This window comes from Balaenoptera ricei, chromosome 16 (genome assembly GCF_028023285.1).
Source record: "Balaenoptera ricei isolate mBalRic1 chromosome 16, mBalRic1.hap2, whole genome shotgun sequence".
Taxonomy (NCBI): domain Eukaryota; kingdom Metazoa; phylum Chordata; class Mammalia; order Artiodactyla; family Balaenopteridae; genus Balaenoptera; species Balaenoptera ricei.
Window position 1 is genome coordinate 73,278,348 of NC_082654.1, and position 19,344 is coordinate 73,297,691.

A 19,344-nucleotide genomic window follows, 5' to 3' on the forward strand; every position below is an offset into this window, starting at 1 on the left:
TGGTCTTCCTTATGTCTTTGGTGATTATATATTTCACATGGTTTGTATATCTCTGTTAACCCTAATATGGTAATGTATCCAATCCTCATCCCTTTCTATTTGGTGAACCATAAGTTTTTTAATGAATCTGTGATTGCCTTTCCCTGTGGAAATATCTTCATTGGTATCAATTTTTAAGTAACTCCAAAAAGTGATATGATAGGATATATGTCTTTTGCTTTCTCACTGACTACAGGTGGTGTGATTTGTTCTAGAGTCATCTATGGTGCTGCAAATGGCATTGTTTCATTTTTTTCACTAGGGAATATTCCATCTGTACATGGAGGAGTTCTTCTGTGTCCACCCATCTGTTGGTGGACTTTTTGGTTACTTCCATATCTTGGCTATTGTAATACTGTGCCATGCAGATTTGCCTGCCTGTGTCTTTCCAATTCTCTCTTCTTAGATTATAGGTCGAGGAGTGGGCCTGCTGGATCATATGGTAGCTCAATGTTGACCTTTTTAATGCACCTCCATTCTGTTCTATTTCGTGGCCCTTTCCAAGTTACGTCCCCCTTGAAGTTGAGGGTATGCATTTCTCTACAACACCTTCAGCATTTATTGTTTGTAGTTTTCTTGCTGATGGTTATTCTGACAAGTGTGATCTGATACCTCTTTGTGGTTGAATTCGCACGTGCCTCATAATCCATTGAAATTGAGCTTGAAGGCAAGTCCTTTTTATTTTTCAAGCTGTGATTACCCCTTAGTTCTTCAAAGTGTTCTCTTAAAGTATGTGTCACATTTTGAAATGTTTTGGCCATTACCTCCCTCAAGACATTTTGAGGGCAGGTTTCATTGACAGTCCTGCATTACTTCTTCCTATGAAATGACCATTAGCACAGGCTTTAAAGCTGGTTTTTCAGGTAACTGCCATAGGGTGGCAGCCTTTCTATGTTCCCCACCCTTGTAACTAGGAGAAAGCCCTTGCGGCCTGTGGTGTTTCTCGGTTATAAATTAGAGTGGAGTGTGCCTGGACAAACCCACACAAGCTGATGTCTCTTTACTTTTGTTGGATTTTTAAATTTAATTTTTATTTTTTATTGGAGTAATTTTCCACTGTGTACGTGGACCACTTCTATTTTGTGCATTCCTCAGTTGATGGACATTTTCATTGCTTCCAAGTGTTGGCTATGGTAAATATTGTTGGAGTGCATGATTGCCAGCCTGTGACTTTTTGATTCTCATTTTCTCAGGTGATAGGCCCAGCAGTGGGTGTGATTCATTGACTGGTAGCACCGTGTTTCCCTTTTCAAAGCACCTACTTTGTGTTTTCATTAGTGGCTCTTACCACGTCCCCCTTAGAATCGAGGGTACGCATTTCTCCACAATCGCTTCAGCATTTATTGTTTGCAGCATTTATGCTAATGGCCCTACTGGCTGCTGTGAGCTGATAGGGTTTTGTAATTTGGGTTTGCATGTCTTTGAAAATTCGTAAAACTCATCATTTTTCTCCGCCGTTTTCTTTTCTGTTAAAAAAAGGAAACAATTGGGAGTACAATATAACTCTTGCTATTGTCTTCTTGGTAGGTTGCCCTCTTTTGAATTTTTTGGTCGATTTTGCACCTCAGACTTTTTTTAGAGAGCAGGTGTCATTTCCCGAACTGCAAGTTTGGTGAATATTTAGTGACCTTTAGCAATGGGTTTAAAGGTGATGTTGTGGGAAGTGGCCTCAAGCAGGCAGCATTTCTCCATTCCCAAATCTGGGTACTAGGGCAGCAGAGCCTTTCTGGAAGTCGTGTTCCTATGTTGTAAATTACATTGGAATGTGCATGGAGAAACCCCCGTAAGATTATGTCTCATTATTTCTTCTTGGTTTAAAAAATTTTTTTAATTGGGGTAAATCTTAGAATATTGTTTGTCCTAGGTGTACACAATCATGTTCATTTGTACATTATATATGTCTATTCAAGTACAGATCCTCTTCCCATGTAAAATGTTACAGAGGGTTCCGCAGACCTCCCTTGCTATATGGTCGGTCTTTTTGAGATATGTATAAAATATGTGTTTGTATACATATAGTAACACTACTCTTAATTTATCCATTCCCCCCACCTTTCCTTTTAGATGAGCATAGTTTGTTTTCTAAGTCTGTGAGTGTCTTTCTCTGTGGAAATATGTTCATTTGTGTCAGTTATTAGATAACGCCTATAAGTGATATCATAGAATATAGGTCTTTTGCTTTCCTACTTACCTCATGTTTCATGATTATTTCCAGACTCATTTGTGGTGCCTCAGAGAGCAATGCTTCATTGACTTCAATGGCTAATATTCCACTGTGTACATGAACCACTTCTTCTTTATCCAATCACCTGTTGTTGGACATTTTGATTGATTCACTGTCTTGGATACTGTAAATAAGGCTGCACTGCAGCTTTTGCGGCCTGTGTCTTCTCGATTCTTTTCTTCTCAAGTGAGACGTCCAATGGTGCACCGGCTGGATTGAATGTTATCTCCATTTTTACTTTTAAACACAGCTCCTTTCTGTTCTCATTATTGGCTGTTACCCCTTTACGTCTCACCAGCAGGTAGAGGGTACACAGTTCTCTGAAACCCCTTCAGCATTTATTGTTTGTAGACTTTTTGCTGATGTTCAGTCGACTGGTGTAAGTTGAAACTTTTTGTAGATTAGATTGCATGGGTCTAACACTCCCTGAGTTTGGGCTTTTATCCACTTTCCTGTTTTTTTTCAAAAGACCGTGAGTAAAACGTAACTCTTCATACGCTCTTCTTGAAACATTTGCCTGTTTTGAATTCTTTTGTCCATTCCCTACTTCAGCACAATTTTTTAGGGCAGGTGTCCTTTACAGCCCTGAGTCCTTGTGAATGTTAAGTGACCATTAGCTGTGAGTTTAAAGCTGCTCTTGAAGGAAACGGCCACAAGGTGGCATCATTTCCCCTTTACCAAATTCGGTAACTGGGGAAACAGAGCCTTAATGGAGGTGGTGTTCTAGGTTGTAAATTAGAATGGAATGTGCCAGGAAAAAGCCCTGTATGTTTATGTCTCATTACTTCTTGTTCATATTTATAATTTACTTTTTATTTTTTATCCAAGCCAATTTGATTACAATGGTTTGTTTGTTCGGTGTGCAAATGTGGTTCTTTCACACATATACGTGTATCTATTCTTCCTCGCATTCTTTTCCCATGTAGGTTATGGCACAATGTTGAGTAGTCTTCTCCTGGTCTTCCTTATGTCTTTGGTGATTATATATTTCACATGGTTTGTATATCTCTGTTAACCCTAATATGGTAATGTATCCAATCCTCATCCCTTTCTATTTGGTGAACCATAAGTTTTTAAATGAATCTGTGATTGCCTTTCCCTGTGGAAATATCTTCATTGGTATCAATTTTTAAGTAACTCCAAAAAGTGATATGATAGGATATATGTCTTTTGCTTTCTCACTGACTACAGGTGGTGTGATTTGTTCTAGACTCATCTATGGTGCTGCAAATGGCATTGTTTCATTTTTTTCACTAGGGAATATTCCATCTGTACATGGAGGAGTTCTTCTGTGTCCACCCATCTGTTGGTGGACTTTTTGGTTACTTCCATATCTTGGCTATTGTAATACTGTGCCATGCAGATTTGCCTGCCTGTGTCTTTCCAATTCTCTCTTCTTAGATTATAGGTCGAGGAGTGGGCCTGCTGGATCATATGGTAGCTCAATGTTGACCTTTTTAATGCACCTCCATTCTGTTCTATTTCGTGGCCCTTTCCAAGTTACGTCCCCCTTGAAGTTGAGGGTATGCATTTCTCTACAACACCTTCAGCATTTATTGTTTGTAGTTTTCTTGCTGATGGTTATTCTGACAAGTGTGATCTGATACCTCTTTGTGGTTGAATTCGCACGTGCCTCATAATCCATTGAAATTGAGCTTGAAGGCAAGTCCTTTTTATTTTTCAAGCTGTGATTACCCCTTAGTTCTTCAAAGTGTTCTCTTAAAGTATGTGTCACATTTTGAAATGTTTTGGCCATTACCTCCCTCAAGACATTTTGAGGGCAGGTTTCATTGACAGTCCTGCATTACTTCTTCCTATGAAATGACCATTAGCACAGGCTTTAAAGCTGGTTTTTCAGGTAACTGCCATAGGGTGGCAGCCTTTCTATGTTCCCCACCCTTGTAACTAGGAGAAAGCCCTTGCGGCCTGTGGTGTTTCTCGGTTATAAATTAGAGTGGAGTGTGCCTGGACAAACCCACACAAGCTGATGTCTCTTTACTTTTGTTGGATTTTTAAATTTAATTTTTATTTTTTATTGGAGTAATTTTCCACTGTGTACGTGGACCACTTCTACTTTGTGCATTCCTCAGTTGATGGACATTTTCATTGCTTCCAAGTGTTGGCTATGGTAAATATTGTTGGAGTGCATGATTGCCAGCCTGTGACTTTTTGATTCTCATTTTCTCAGGTGATAGGCCCAGCAGTGGGTGTGATTCATTGACTGGTAGCACCGTGTTTCCCTTTTCACAGCAGCTACTTTGTGTTTTCATTAGTGGCTCTTACCACGTCCCCCTTAGAATCGAGGGTACGCATTTTTCCACAATCGCTTCAGCATTTATTGTTTGCAGCATTTATGCTAATGGCCCTTCTGGCTGCTGTGAGCTGATAGGTTTTTGTAATTTGGGTTTGCATGTCTTTGAAAATTCGTAGAACTCATCATTTTTCTCCGCCGTTTTCTTTTCTGTTAAAAAAAGGAAACAATTGGGAATACAATATAACTCTTGAAATTGTCTTCTTGGAAGGTTGCCCTCTGTTTAATTTTTTGGTCAATTTTCCACCCCAGAATATTTTTAGAGAGCAGGTTTCATTTACCGAACTGCAAGTTTGGTGAATATTTAGTGACCTTTAGCAATGGGTTTAAAGGTGATGTTGTGGGAGGTGGCCTCAAGCAGGCAGCATTTCTCCATTCCCAAATCTGGGTACGAGGGCAGCAGAGCCTCTCTGGGAGTCGTGTTCCTAGGTTGTAAATTACATTGGAATGTGCATGGAAAAACCCCCATAAGTTTATGTCTCATTATTTCTTCTTGGTTTTAAATTTTTTTTAATTGGGGTAAAGCTTCGAATATTGTTTCTCCTAGGTGTACACAATCTGGTTCATTTGTACATTATATATGTCTATTCAAGTACAGATCCTCTTCCCATGTAAAATGTTACAGAGGGTTCCGCACACCTCCCTTGCTATATGGTCGGTCTTTTTGTGATATATATATAATATGTGTTTGTATACATATAGTAACACTAATCTTAATTTATCCATTCCCCCCACCTTTCCTTTTAGATGAGCATAGTTTGTTTTCTAAGTCTGTGAGTGTCTTTCTCTGTGGAAATATGTTCATTTGTGTCAGTTATTAGATAACGCCTATAAGTGATATCATAGAATATAGGTCTTTTGCTTTCCGACTTACCTCATGTTTCGTGATTACCTCCAGACTCATTTGTGGTGCCTCAAAGAGCAATGGTTCATTGTTTTCCATGGCTAATATTCCATTGTGTACATGGACCACTTCTTCTTTATCCATTCACCTGTTGTTGGACATTTTGATTGCTTCACTGTCTTGGCTATTGTGAATAAGGCTGCACTGCAGCTTTTGCGGCCTGTGTCTTCTCGATTCTTGTCTTCTCAGGTGAGACGTCCAATGATGCGCCTGCTGGATTGAATGGTGCCTCCATTTTTACTTTTAAACACAGCTCCTTTCTTTTCTCATTATTGGCTGTTACCCCTTTACGTCTCACCAGCAGGTAGAGGGTACACAGTTCTCTGAAACCCCGTCAGCATTTATTGTTTGTAGACTTTTTGCTGATGGTCAGTCGACTGGTGTAAGTTGAAACTTTTTGTAGATTAGATTGCATGCGTCTAACACTCCCTGAGGTTGAGCTTTTATCCATTTTCCTTTTTTTTAAAAAGAGTGTGAGGAAAACTTAACTCTTCATAATCTCTTCTTGAAACATTTGCCTGTTTTGAATTTTTTTGTCCATTCCCTACTTCAGCACCAATGTTTAGAGCAAGTGTCTTTTACAGCCCTGAGTCCTTGTGAATGTTAAGTGACCATTAGCTGTGAGTTTAAAGCTGCTCTTGCAGGAAACGGCCACAAGGCTGCAGCATTTCTCCTTTACCAAATCTGGTTACTAGGGAAACAGAGCCTTAATGGAAGTGGTGTTCTAGGTTGTATATTAGAATGGAATATGCCAGGAAAAAGCCCTTTAGTTTATGTCTCATTACTTCTTGTTCATATTTGTAATTGACTTTTTATTTTTTATCCCAGCAAATTTGATTACAATGGTTTGTTTGTTCTAGGTGTGCAAGATGTGGTTCTTTCACACATATACGTGTATCTATTCTTCCTCGCATCCTTTTCCCATGTAGGTTATGGCACAATGTTGAGTAGTCTCTCTCCTGGTCTTCCGTACGTCTTTGGTGGTTATATATTTCACATGGTATGTATATCTTTGTTAACCCCAATATGGTAATGTAACCAATCCTCATCCCTTTCTATTTGGTGAACCATAAGTTTTTTAATGAATCTGTGATTGCCTTTCTCTGTGGAAATATCTTCATTGGTATCAATTTTTAAGTAACTCCAAAAAGTGATATGATAGGATATGTGTCTTTTGCTTTCTCACTGACTACAGGTGGCATGATTACGTCTAGACTCATCTATGGTGCTGCAAATGGCATTGTTTCGTTTTTTTCACTAGCGAATATTCCATCTGTACATGGAGGAGTTCTTCTGTGTCCACCCATCTGTTGGTGGACTTTTTGGTTACTTCCATATCTTGGCTATTGTAATACTGTGCCATGCAGATTTGCCTGCCTGTGTCTTTCCAATTCTCTCTTCTTAGATTATAGGTCGAGGAGTGGGCCTGCTGGATCATATGGTAGCTCAATGTTGACCTTTTTAATGCACCTCCATTCTGTTCTATTTCGTGGCCCTTTCCAAGTTACGTCCCCCTTGAGGTTGAGGGTATGCATTTCTCTACAACACCTTCAGCATTTATTGTTTGTAGTTTTCTTGCTGATGGTTATTCTGACAAGTGTGATCTGATACCTCTTTGTGGTTGAATTCGCACGTGCCTCATAATCCATTGAAATTGAGCTTGAAGGCAAGTCCTTTTTATTTTTCAAGCTGTGATTACCTCTTAGTTCTTGAAAGTGTTCTCTTAAAGTATGTGTCACATTTTGAAATGTTTTGGCCATTACCTCCCTCAAGACATTTTGAGGGCGGGTTTCATTTACAGTCCTGCATTACTCCTTCCTATGAAATGACCATTAGCACAGGCTTTAAAGCTGGTTTTGCAGGTAACTGCCATAGGGTGGCAGCCGTTCTATGTTCCCCACCCTTGTAACTAGGGGAAAGCCCTTGCGGCCTGTGGTGTTTCTCGGTTATAAATTAGAGTGGAGTGTGCCTGGACAAACCCACACAAGCTGATGTCTCTTTACTTTTGTTGGATTTTTAAATTTAATTTTTATTTTTTATTAGAGTAATTTTCCACTGTGTATGTGGACCACTTCTACTTTGTGCATTCCTCGGTTGATGGACATTTTCATTGCTTCCAATTGTTGGCTATGGTAAATATTGTTGGAGTGCATGATTGCCAGCCTGTGACTTTTTGATTCTCATTTTCTCAGGTGATAGGCCCAGCAGTGGGTGTGATTCATTGACTGGTAGCACTGTGTTTCCCTTTTCAAAGCACCTACTTTGTGTTTTCATTAGTGGCTCTTACCACGTCCCCCTTAGAATCGAGGGTACGCATTTCTCCACAATCGCTTCAGCATTTATTGTTTGCAGCATTTATGCTAATGGCCCTACTGGCTGCTGTGAGCTGATAGGGTTTTGTAATTTGGGTTTGCATGTCTTTGAAAATTCGTAAAACTCATCATTTTTCTCCGCCGTTTTCTTTTCTGTTAAAAAAAGGAAACAATTGGGAGTACAATATAACTCTTGCTATTGTCTTCTTGGTAGGTTGCCCTCTTTTGAATTTTTTGGTCGATTTTGCACCTCAGACTTTTTTTAGAGAGCAGGTGTCATTTCCCGAACTGCAAGTTTGGTGAATATTTAGTGACCTTTAGCAATGGGTTTAAAGGTGATGTTGTGGGAAGTGGCCTCAAGCAGGCAGCATTTCTCCATTCCCAAATCTGGGTACTAGGGCAGCAGAGCCTTTCTGGAAGTCGTGTTCCTATGTTGTAAATTACATTGGAATGTGCATGGAGAAACCCCCGTAAGATTATGTCTCATTATTTCTTCTTGGTTTAAAAAATTTTTTTAATTGGGGTAAATCTTAGAATATTGTTTGTCCTAGGTGTACACAATCATGTTCATTTGTACATTATATATGTCTATTCAAGTACAGATCCTCTTCCCATGTAAAATGTTACAGAGGGTTCCGCAGACCTCCCTTGCTATATGGTCGGTCTTTTTGAGATATGTATAAAATATGTGTTTGTATACATATAGTAACACTACTCTTAATTTATCCATTCCCCCCACCTTTCCTTTTAGATGAGCATAGTTTGTTTTCTAAGTCTGTGAGTGTCTTTCTCTGTGGAAATATGTTCATTTGTGTCAGTTATTAGATAACGCCTATAAGTGATATCATAGAATATAGGTCTTTTGCTTTCCTACTTACCTCATGTTTCATGATTATTTCCAGACTCATTTGTGGTGCCTCAGAGAGCAATGCTTCATTGACTTCAATGGCTAATATTCCACTGTGTACATGAACCACTTCTTCTTTATCCAATCACCTGTTGTTGGACATTTTGATTGATTCACTGTCTTGGATACTGTAAATAAGGCTGCACTGCAGCTTTTGCGGCCTGTGTCTTCTCGATTCTTTTCTTCTCAAGTGAGACGTCCAATGGTGCACCGGCTGGATTGAATGTTATCTCCATTTTTACTTTTAAACACAGCTCCTTTCTGTTCTCATTATTGGCTGTTACCCCTTTACGTCTCACCAGCAGGTAGAGGGTACACAGTTCTCTGAAACCCCTTCAGCATTTATTGTTTGTAGACTTTTTGCTGATGTTCAGTCGACTGGTGTAAGTTGAAACTTTTTGTAGATTAGATTGCATGGGTCTAACACTCCCTGAGTTTGGGCTTTTATCCACTTTCCTGTTTTTTTCAAAAGACCGTGAGTAAAACGTAACTCTTCATACGCTCTTCTTGAAACATTTGCCTGTTTTGAATTCTTTTGTCCATTCCCTACTTCAGCACAATTTTTTAGGGCAGGTGTCCTTTACAGCCCTGAGTCCTTGTGAATGTTAAGTGACCATTAGCTGTGAGTTTAAAGCTGCTCTTGAAGGAAACGGCCACAAGGTGGCATCATTTCCCCTTTACCAAATTCGGTAACTGGGGAAACAGAGCCTTAATGGAGGTGGTGTTCTAGGTTGTAAATTAGAATGGAATGTGCCAGGAAAAAGCCCTGTATGTTTATGTCTCATTACTTCTTGTTCATATTTATAATTTACTTTTTATTTTTTATCCAAGCCAATTTGATTACAATGGTTTGTTTGTTCGGTGTGCAAATGTGGTTCTTTCACACATATACGTGTATCTATTCTTCCTCGCATTCTTTTCCCATGTAGGTTATGGCACAATGTTGAGTAGTCTTCTCCTGGTCTTCCTTATGTCTTTGGTGATTATATATTTCACATGGTTTGTATATCTCTGTTAACCCTAATATGGTAATGTATCCAATCCTCATCCCTTTCTATTTGGTGAACCATAAGTTTTTAAATGAATCTGTGATTGCCTTTCCCTGTGGAAATATCTTCATTGGTATCAATTTTTAAGTAACTCCAAAAAGTGATATGATAGGATATATGTCTTTTGCTTTCTCACTGACTACAGGTGGTGTGATTTGTTCTAGACTCATCTATGGTGCTGCAAATGGCATTGTTTCATTTTTTTCACTAGGGAATATTCCATCTGTACATGGAGGAGTTCTTCTGTGTCCACCCATCTGTTGGTGGACTTTTTGGTTACTTCCATATCTTGGCTATTGTAATACTGTGCCATGCAGATTTGCCTGCCTGTGTCTTTCCAATTCTCTCTTCTTAGATTATAGGTCGAGGAGTGGGCCTGCTGGATCATATGGTAGCTCAATGTTGACCTTTTTAATGCACCTCCATTCTGTTCTATTTCGTGGCCCTTTCCAAGTTACGTCCCCCTTGAAGTTGAGGGTATGCATTTCTCTACAACACCTTCAGCATTTATTGTTTGTAGTTTTCTTGCTGATGGTTATTCTGACAAGTGTGATCTGATACCTCTTTGTGGTTGAATTCGCACGTGCCTCATAATCCATTGAAATTGAGCTTGAAGGCAAGTCCTTTTTATTTTTCAAGCTGTGATTACCCCTTAGTTCTTCAAAGTGTTCTCTTAAAGTATGTGTCACATTTTGAAATGTTTTGGCCATTACCTCCCTCAAGACATTTTGAGGGCAGGTTTCATTGACAGTCCTGCATTACTTCTTCCTATGAAATGACCATTAGCACAGGCTTTAAAGCTGGTTTTTCAGGTAACTGCCATAGGGTGGCAGCCTTTCTATGTTCCCCACCCTTGTAACTAGGAGAAAGCCCTTGCGGCCTGTGGTGTTTCTCGGTTATAAATTAGAGTGGAGTGTGCCTGGACAAACCCACACAAGCTGATGTCTCTTTACTTTTGTTGGATTTTTAAATTTAATTTTTATTTTTTATTGGAGTAATTTTCCACTGTGTACGTGGACCACTTCTACTTTGTGCATTCCTCAGTTGATGGACATTTTCATTGCTTCCAAGTGTTGGCTATGGTAAATATTGTTGGAGTGCATGATTGCCAGCCTGTGACTTTTTGATTCTCATTTTCTCAGGTGATAGGCCCAGCAGTGGGTGTGATTCATTGACTGGTAGCACTGTGTTTCCCTTTTCAAAGCACCTACTTTGTGTTTTCATTAGTGGCTCTTACCACGTCCCCCTTAGAATCGAGGGTACGCATTTCTCCACAATCGCTTCAGCATTTATTGTTTGCAGCATTTATGCTAATGGCCCTACTGGCTGCTGTGAGCTGATAGGGTTTTGTAATTTGGGTTTGCATGTCTTTGAAAATTCGTAAAACTCATCATTTTTCTCCGCCGTTTTCTTTTCTGTTAAAAAAAGGAAACAATTGGGAGTACAATATAACTCTTGCTATTGTCTTCTTGGTAGGTTGCCCTCTTTTGAATTTTTTGGTCGATTTTGCACCTCAGACTTTTTTTAGAGAGCAGGTGTCATTTCCCGAACTGCAAGTTTGGTGAATATTTAGTGACCTTTAGCAATGGGTTTAAAGGTGATGTTGTGGGAAGTGGCCTCAAGCAGGCAGCATTTCTCCATTCCCAAATCTGGGTACTAGGGCAGCAGAGCCTTTCTGGAAGTCGTGTTCCTATGTTGTAAATTACATTGGAATGTGCATGGAGAAACCCCCGTAAGATTATGTCTCATTATTTCTTCTTGGTTTAAAAAATTTTTTTAATTGGGGTAAATCTTAGAATATTGTTTGTCCTAGGTGTACACAATCATGTTCATTTGTACATTATATATGTCTATTCAAGTACAGATCCTCTTCCCATGTAAAATGTTACAGAGGGTTCCGCAGACCTCCCTTGCTATATGGTCGGTCTTTTTGAGATATGTATAAAATATGTGTTTGTATACATATAGTAACACTACTCTTAATTTATCCATTCCCCCCACCTTTCCTTTTAGATGAGCATAGTTTGTTTTCTAAGTCTGTGAGTGTCTTTCTCTGTGGAAATATGTTCATTTGTGTCAGTTATTAGATAACGCCTATAAGTGATATCATAGAATATAGGTCTTTTGCTTTCCTACTTACCTCATGTTTCATGATTATTTCCAGACTCATTTGTGGTGCCTCAGAGAGCAATGCTTCATTGACTTCAATGGCTAATATTCCACTGTGTACATGAACCACTTCTTCTTTATCCAATCACCTGTTGTTGGACATTTTGATTGATTCACTGTCTTGGATACTGTAAATAAGGCTGCACTGCAGCTTTTGCGGCCTGTGTCTTCTCGATTCTTTTCTTCTCAAGTGAGACGTCCAATGGTGCACCGGCTGGATTGAATGTTATCTCCATTTTTACTTTTAAACACAGCTCCTTTCTGTTCTCATTATTGGCTGTTACCCCTTTACGTCTCACCAGCAGGTAGAGGGTACACAGTTCTCTGAAACCCCTTCAGCATTTATTGTTTGTAGACTTTTTGCTGATGTTCAGTCGACTGGTGTAAGTTGAAACTTTTTGTAGATTAGATTGCATGGGTCTAACACTCCCTGAGTTTGGGCTTTTATCCACTTTCCTGTTTTTTTCAAAAGACCGTGAGTAAAACGTAACTCTTCATACGCTCTTCTTGAAACATTTGCCTGTTTTGAATTCTTTTGTCCATTCCCTACTTCAGCACAATTTTTTAGGGCAGGTGTCCTTTACAGCCCTGAGTCCTTGTGAATGTTAAGTGACCATTAGCTGTGAGTTTAAAGCTGCTCTTGAAGGAAACGGCCACAAGGTGGCATCATTTCCCCTTTACCAAATTCGGTAACTGGGGAAACAGAGCCTTAATGGAGGTGGTGTTCTAGGTTGTAAATTAGAATGGAATGTGCCAGGAAAAAGCCCTGTATGTTTATGTCTCATTACTTCTTGTTCATATTTATAATTTACTTTTTATTTTTTATCCAAGCCAATTTGATTACAATGGTTTGTTTGTTCGGTGTGCAAATGTGGTTCTTTCACACATATACGTGTATCTATTCTTCCTCGCATTCTTTTCCCATGTAGGTTATGGCACAATGTTGAGTAGTCTTCTCCTGGTCTTCCTTATGTCTTTGGTGATTATATATTTCACATGGTTTGTATATCTCTGTTAACCCTAATATGGTAATGTATCCAATCCTCATCCCTTTCTATTTGGTGAACCATAAGTTTTTTAATGAATCTGTGATTGCCTTTCCCTGTGGAAATATCTTCATTGGTATCAATTTTTAAGTAACTCCAAAAAGTGATATGATAGGATATATGTCTTTTGCTTTCTCACTGACTACAGGTGGTGTGATTTGTTCTAGACTCATCTATGGTGCTGCAAATGGCATTGTTTCATTTTTTTCACTAGGGAATATTCCATCTGTACATGGAGGAGTTCTTCTGTGTCCACCCATCTGTTGGTGGACTTTTTGGTTACTTCCATATCTTGGCTATTGTAATACTGTGCCATGCAGATTTGCCTGCCTGTGTCTTTCCAATTCTCTCTTCTTAGATTATAGGTCGAGGAGTGGGCCTGCTGGATCATATGGTAGCTCAATGTTGACCTTTTTAATGCACCTCCATTCTGTTCTATTTCGTGGCCCTTTCCAAGTTACGTCCCCCTTGAAGTTGAGGGTATGCATTTCTCTACAACACCTTCAGCATTTATTGTTTGTAGTTTTCTTGCTGATGGTTATTCTGACAAGTGTGATCTGATACCTCTTTGTGGTTGAATTCGCACGTGCCTCATAATCCATTGAAATTGAGCTTGAAGGCAAGTCCTTTTTATTTTTCAAGCTGTGATTACCCCTTAGTTCTTCAAAGTGTTCTCTTAAAGTATGTGTCACATTTTGAAATGTTTTGGCCATTACCTCCCTCAAGACATTTTGAGGGCAGGTTTCATTGACAGTCCTGCATTACTTCTTCCTATGAAATGACCATTAGCACAGGCTTTAAAGCTGGTTTTTCAGGTAACTGCCATAGGGTGGCAGCCTTTCTATGTTCCCCACCCTTGTAACTAGGAGAAAGCCCTTGCGGCCTGTGGTGTTTCTCGGTTATAAATTAGAGTGGAGTGTGCCTGGACAAACCCACACAAGCTGATGTCTCTTTACTTTTGTTGGATTTTTAAATTTAATTTTTATTTTTTATTGGAGTAATTTTCCACTGTGTACGTGGACCACTTCTACTTTGTGCATTCCTCAGTTGATGGACATTTTCATTGCTTCCAAGTGTTGGCTATGGTAAATATTGTTGGAGTGCATGATTGCCAGCCTGTGACTTTTTGATTCTCATTTTCTCAGGTGATAGGCCCAGCAGTGGGTGTGATTCATTGACTGGTAGCACTGTGTTTCCCTTTTCAAAGCACCTACTTTGTGTTTTCATTAGTGGCTCTTACCACGTCCCCCTTAGAATCGAGGGTACGCATTTCTCCACAATCGCTTCAGCATTTATTGTTTGCAGCATTTATGCTAATGGCCCTACTGGCTGCTGTGAGCTGATAGGGTTTTGTAATTTGGGTTTGCATGTCTTTGAAAATTCGTAAAACTCATCATTTTTCTCCGCCGTTTTCTTTTCTGTTAAAAAAAGGAAACAATTGGGAGTACAATATAACTCTTGCTATTGTCTTCTTGGTAGGTTGCCCTCTTTTGAATTTTTTGGTCGATTTTGCACCTCAGACTTTTTTTAGAGAGCAGGTGTCATTTCCCGAACTGCAAGTTTGGTGAATATTTAGTGACCTTTAGCAATGGGTTTAAAGGTGATGTTGTGGGAAGTGGCCTCAAGCAGGCAGCATTTCTCCATTCCCAAATCTGGGTACTAGGGCAGCAGAGCCTTTCTGGAAGTCGTGTTCCTATGTTGTAAATTACATTGGAATGTGCATGGAGAAACCCCCGTAAGATTATGTCTCATTATTTCTTCTTGGTTTAAAAAATTTTTTTAATTGGGGTAAATCTTAGAATATTGTTTGTCCTAGGTGTACACAATCATGTTCATTTGTACATTATATATGTCTATTCAAGTACAGATCCTCTTCCCATGTAAAATGTTACAGAGGGTTCCGCAGACCTCCCTTGCTATATGGTCGGTCTTTTTGAGATATGTATAAAATATGTGTTTGTATACATATAGTAACACTACTCTTAATTTATCCATTCCCCCCACCTTTCCTTTTAGATGAGCATAGTTTGTTTTCTAAGTCTGTGAGTGTCTTTCTCTGTGGAAATATGTTCATTTGTGTCAGTTATTAGATAACGCCTATAAGTGATATCATAGAATATAGGTCTTTTGCTTTCCTACTTACCTCATGTTTCATGATTATTTCCAGACTCATTTGTGGTGCCTCAGAGAGCAATGCTTCATTGACTTCAATGGCTAATATTCCACTGTGTACATGAACCACTTCTTCTTTATCCAATCACCTGTTGTTGGACATTTTGATTGATTCACTGTCTTGGATACTGTAAATAAGGCTGCACTGCAGCTTTTGCGGCCTGTGTCTTCTCGATTCTTTTCTTCTCAAGTGAGACGTCCAATGGTGCACCGGCTGGATTGAATGTTATCTCCATTTTTACTTTTAAACACAGCTCCTTTCTGTTCTCATTATTGGCTGTTACCCCTTTACGTCTCACCAGCAGGTAGAGGGTACACAGTTCTCTGAAACCCCTTCAGCATTTATTGTTTGTAGACTTTTTGCTGATGTTCAGTCGACTGGTGTAAGTTGAAACTTTTTGTAGATTAGATTGCATGGGTCTAACACTCCCTGAGTTTGGGCTTTTATCCACTTTCCTGTTTTTTTCAAAAGACCGTGAGTAAAACGTAACTCTTCATACGCTCTTCTTGAAACATTTGCCTGTTTTGAATTCTTTTGTCCATTCCCTACTTCAGCACAATTTTTTAGGGCAGGTGTCCTTTACAGCCCTGAGTCCTTGTGAATGTTAAGTGACCATTAGCTGTGAGTTTAAAGCTGCTCTTGAAGGAAACGGCCACAAGGTGGCATCATTTCCCCTTTACCAAATTCGGTAACTGGGGAAACAGAGCCTTAATGGAGGTGGTGTTCTAGGTTGTAAATTAGAATGGAATGTGCCAGGAAAAAGCCCTGTATGTTTATGTCTCATTACTTCTTGTTCATATTTATAATTTACTTTTTATTTTTTATCCAAGCCAATTTGATTACAATGGTTTGTTTGTTCGGTGTGCAAATGTGGTTCTTTCACACATATACGTGTATCTATTCTTCCTCGCATTCTTTTCCCATGTAGGTTATGGCACAATGTTGAGTAGTCTTCTCCTGGTCTTCCTTATGTCTTTGGTGATTATATATTTCACATGGTTTGTATATCTCTGTTAACCCTAATATGGTAATGTATCCAATCCTCATCCCTTTCTATTTGGTGAACCATAAGTTTTTTAATGAATCTGTGATTGCCTTTCCCTGTGGAAATATCTTCATTGGTATCAATTTTTAAGTAACTCCAAAAAGTGATATGATAGGATATATGTCTTTTGCTTTCTCACTGACTACAGGTGGTGTGATTTGTTCTAGACTCATCTATGGTGCTGCAAATGGCATTGTTTCATTTTTTTCACTAGGGAATATTCCATCTGTACATGGAGGAGTTCTTCTGTGTCCACCCATCTGTTGGTGGACTTTTTGGTTACTTCCATATCTTGGCTATTGTAATACTGTGCCATGCAGATTTGCCTGCCTGTGTCTTTCCAATTCTCTCTTCTTAGATTATAGGTCGAGGAGTGGGCCTGCTGGATCATATGGTAGCTCAATGTTGACCTTTTTAATGCACCTCCATTCTGTTCTATTTCGTGGCCCTTTCCAAGTTACGTCCCCCTTGAAGTTGAGGGTATGCATTTCTCTACAACACCTTCAGCATTTATTGTTTGTAGTTTTCTTGCTGATGGTTATTCTGACAAGTGTGATCTGATACCTCTTTGTGGTTGAATTCGCACGTGCCTCATAATCCATTGAAATTGAGCTTGAAGGCAAGTCCTTTTTATTTTTCAAGCTGTGATTACCCCTTAGTTCTTCAAAGTGTTCTCTTAAAGTATGTGTCACATTTTGAAATGTTTTGGCCATTACCTCCCTCAAGACATTTTGAGGGCAGGTTTCATTGACAGTCCTGCATTACTTCTTCCTATGAAATGACCATTAGCACAGGCTTTAAAGCTGGTTTTTCAGGTAACTGCCATAGGGTGGCAGCCTTTCTATGTTCCCCACCCTTGTAACTAGGAGAAAGCCCTTGCGGCCTGTGGTGTTTCTCGGTTATAAATTAGAGTGGAGTGTGCCTGGACAAACCCACACAAGCTGATGTCTCTTTACTTTTGTTGGATTTTTAAATTTAATTTTTATTTTTTATTGGAGTAATTTTCCACTGTGTACGTGGACCACTTCTACTTTGTGCATTCCTCAGTTGATGGACATTTTCATTGCTTCCAAGTGTTGGCTATGGTAAATATTGTTGGAGTGCATGATTGCCAGCCTGTGACTTTTTGATTCTCATTTTCTCAGGTGATAGGCCCAGCAGTGGGTGTGATTCATTGACTGGTAGCACTGTGTTTCCCTTTTCAAAGCACCTACTTTGTGTTTTCATTAGTGGCTCTTACCACGTCCCCCTTAGAATCGAGGGTACGCATTTCTCCACAATCGCTTCAGCATTTATTGTTTGCAGCATTTATGCTAATGGCCCTACTGGCTGCTGTGAGCTGATAGGGTTTTGTAATTTGGGTTTGCATGTCTTTGAAAATTCGTAAAACTCATCATTTTTCTCCGCCGTTTTCTTTTCTGTTAAAAAAAGGAAACAATTGGGAGTACAATATAACTCTTGCTATTGTCTTCTTGGTAGGTTGCCCTCTTTTGAATTTTTTGGTCGATTTTGCACCTCAGACTTTTTTTAGAGAGCAGGTGTCATTTCCCGAACTGCAAGTTTGGTGAATATTTAGTGACCTTTAGCAATGGGTTTAAAGGTGATGTTGTGGGAAGTGGCCTCAAGCAGGCAGCATTTCTCCATTCCCAAATCTGGGTACTAGGGCAGCAGAGCCTTTCTGGAAGTCGTGTTCCTATGTTGTAAATTACATTGGAATGTGCATGGAGAAACCCCCGTAAGATTATGTCTCATTATTTCTTCTTGGTTTAAAAAATTTTTTTAATTGGGGTAAATCTTAGAATATTGTTTGTCCTAGGTGTACACAATCATGTTCATTTGTACATTATATATGTCTATTCAAGTACAGATCCTCTTCCCATGTAAAATGTTACAGAGGGTTCCGCAGACCTCCCTTGCTATATGGTCGGTCTTTTTGAGATATGTATAAAATATGTGTTTGTATACATATAGTAACACTACTCTTAATTTATCCATTCCCCCCACCTTTCCTTTTAGATGAGCATAGTTTGTTTTCTAAGTCTGTGAGTGTCTTTCTCTGTGGAAATATGTTCATTTGTGTCAGTTATTAGATAACGCCTATAAGTGATATCATAGAATATAGGTCTTTTGCTTTCCTACTTACCTCATGTTTCATGATTATTTCCAGACTCATTTGTGGTGCCTCAGAGAGCAATGCTTCATTGACTTCAATGGCTAATATTCCACTGTGTACATGAACCACTTCTTCTTTATCCAATCACCTGTTGTTGGACATTTTGATTGATTCACTGTCTTGGATACTGTAAATAAGGCTGCACTGCAGCTTTTGCGGCCTGTGTCTTCTCGATTCTTTTCTTCTCAAGTGAGACGTCCAATGGTGCACCGGCTGGATTGAATGTTATCTCCATTTTTACTTTTAAACACAGCTCCTTTCTGTTCTCATTATTGGCTGTTACCCCTTTACGTCTCACCAGCAGGTAGAGGGTACACAGTTCTCTGAAACCCCTTCAGCATTTATTGTTTGTAGACTTTTTGCTGATGTTCAGTCGACTGGTGTAAGTTGAAACTTTTTGTAGATTAGATTGCATGGGTCTAACACTCCCTGAGTTTGGGCTTTTATCCACTTTCCTGTTTTTTTCAAAAGACCGTGAGTAAAACGTAACTCTTCATACGCTCTTCTTGAAACATTTGCCTGTTTTGAATTCTTTTGTCCATTCCCTACTTCAGCACAATTTTTTAGGGCAGGTGTCCTTTACAGCCCTGAGTCCTTGTGAATGTTAAGTGACCATTAGCTGTGAGTTTAAAGCTGCTCTTGAAGGAAACGGCCACAAGGTGGCATCATTTCCCCTTTACCAAATTCGGTAACTGGGGAAACAGAGCCTTAATGGAGGTGGTGTTCTAGGTTGTAAATTAGAATGGAATGTGCCAGGAAAAAGCCCTGTATGTTTATGTCTCATTACTTCTTGTTCATATTTATAATTTACTTTTTATTTTTTATCCAAGCCAATTTGATTACAATGGTTTGTTTGTTCGGTGTGCAAATGTGGTTCTTTCACACATATACGTGTATCTATTCTTCCTCGCATTCTTTTCCCATGTAGGTTATGGCACAATGTTGAGTAGTCTTCTCCTGGTCTTCCTTATGTCTTTGGTGATTATATATTT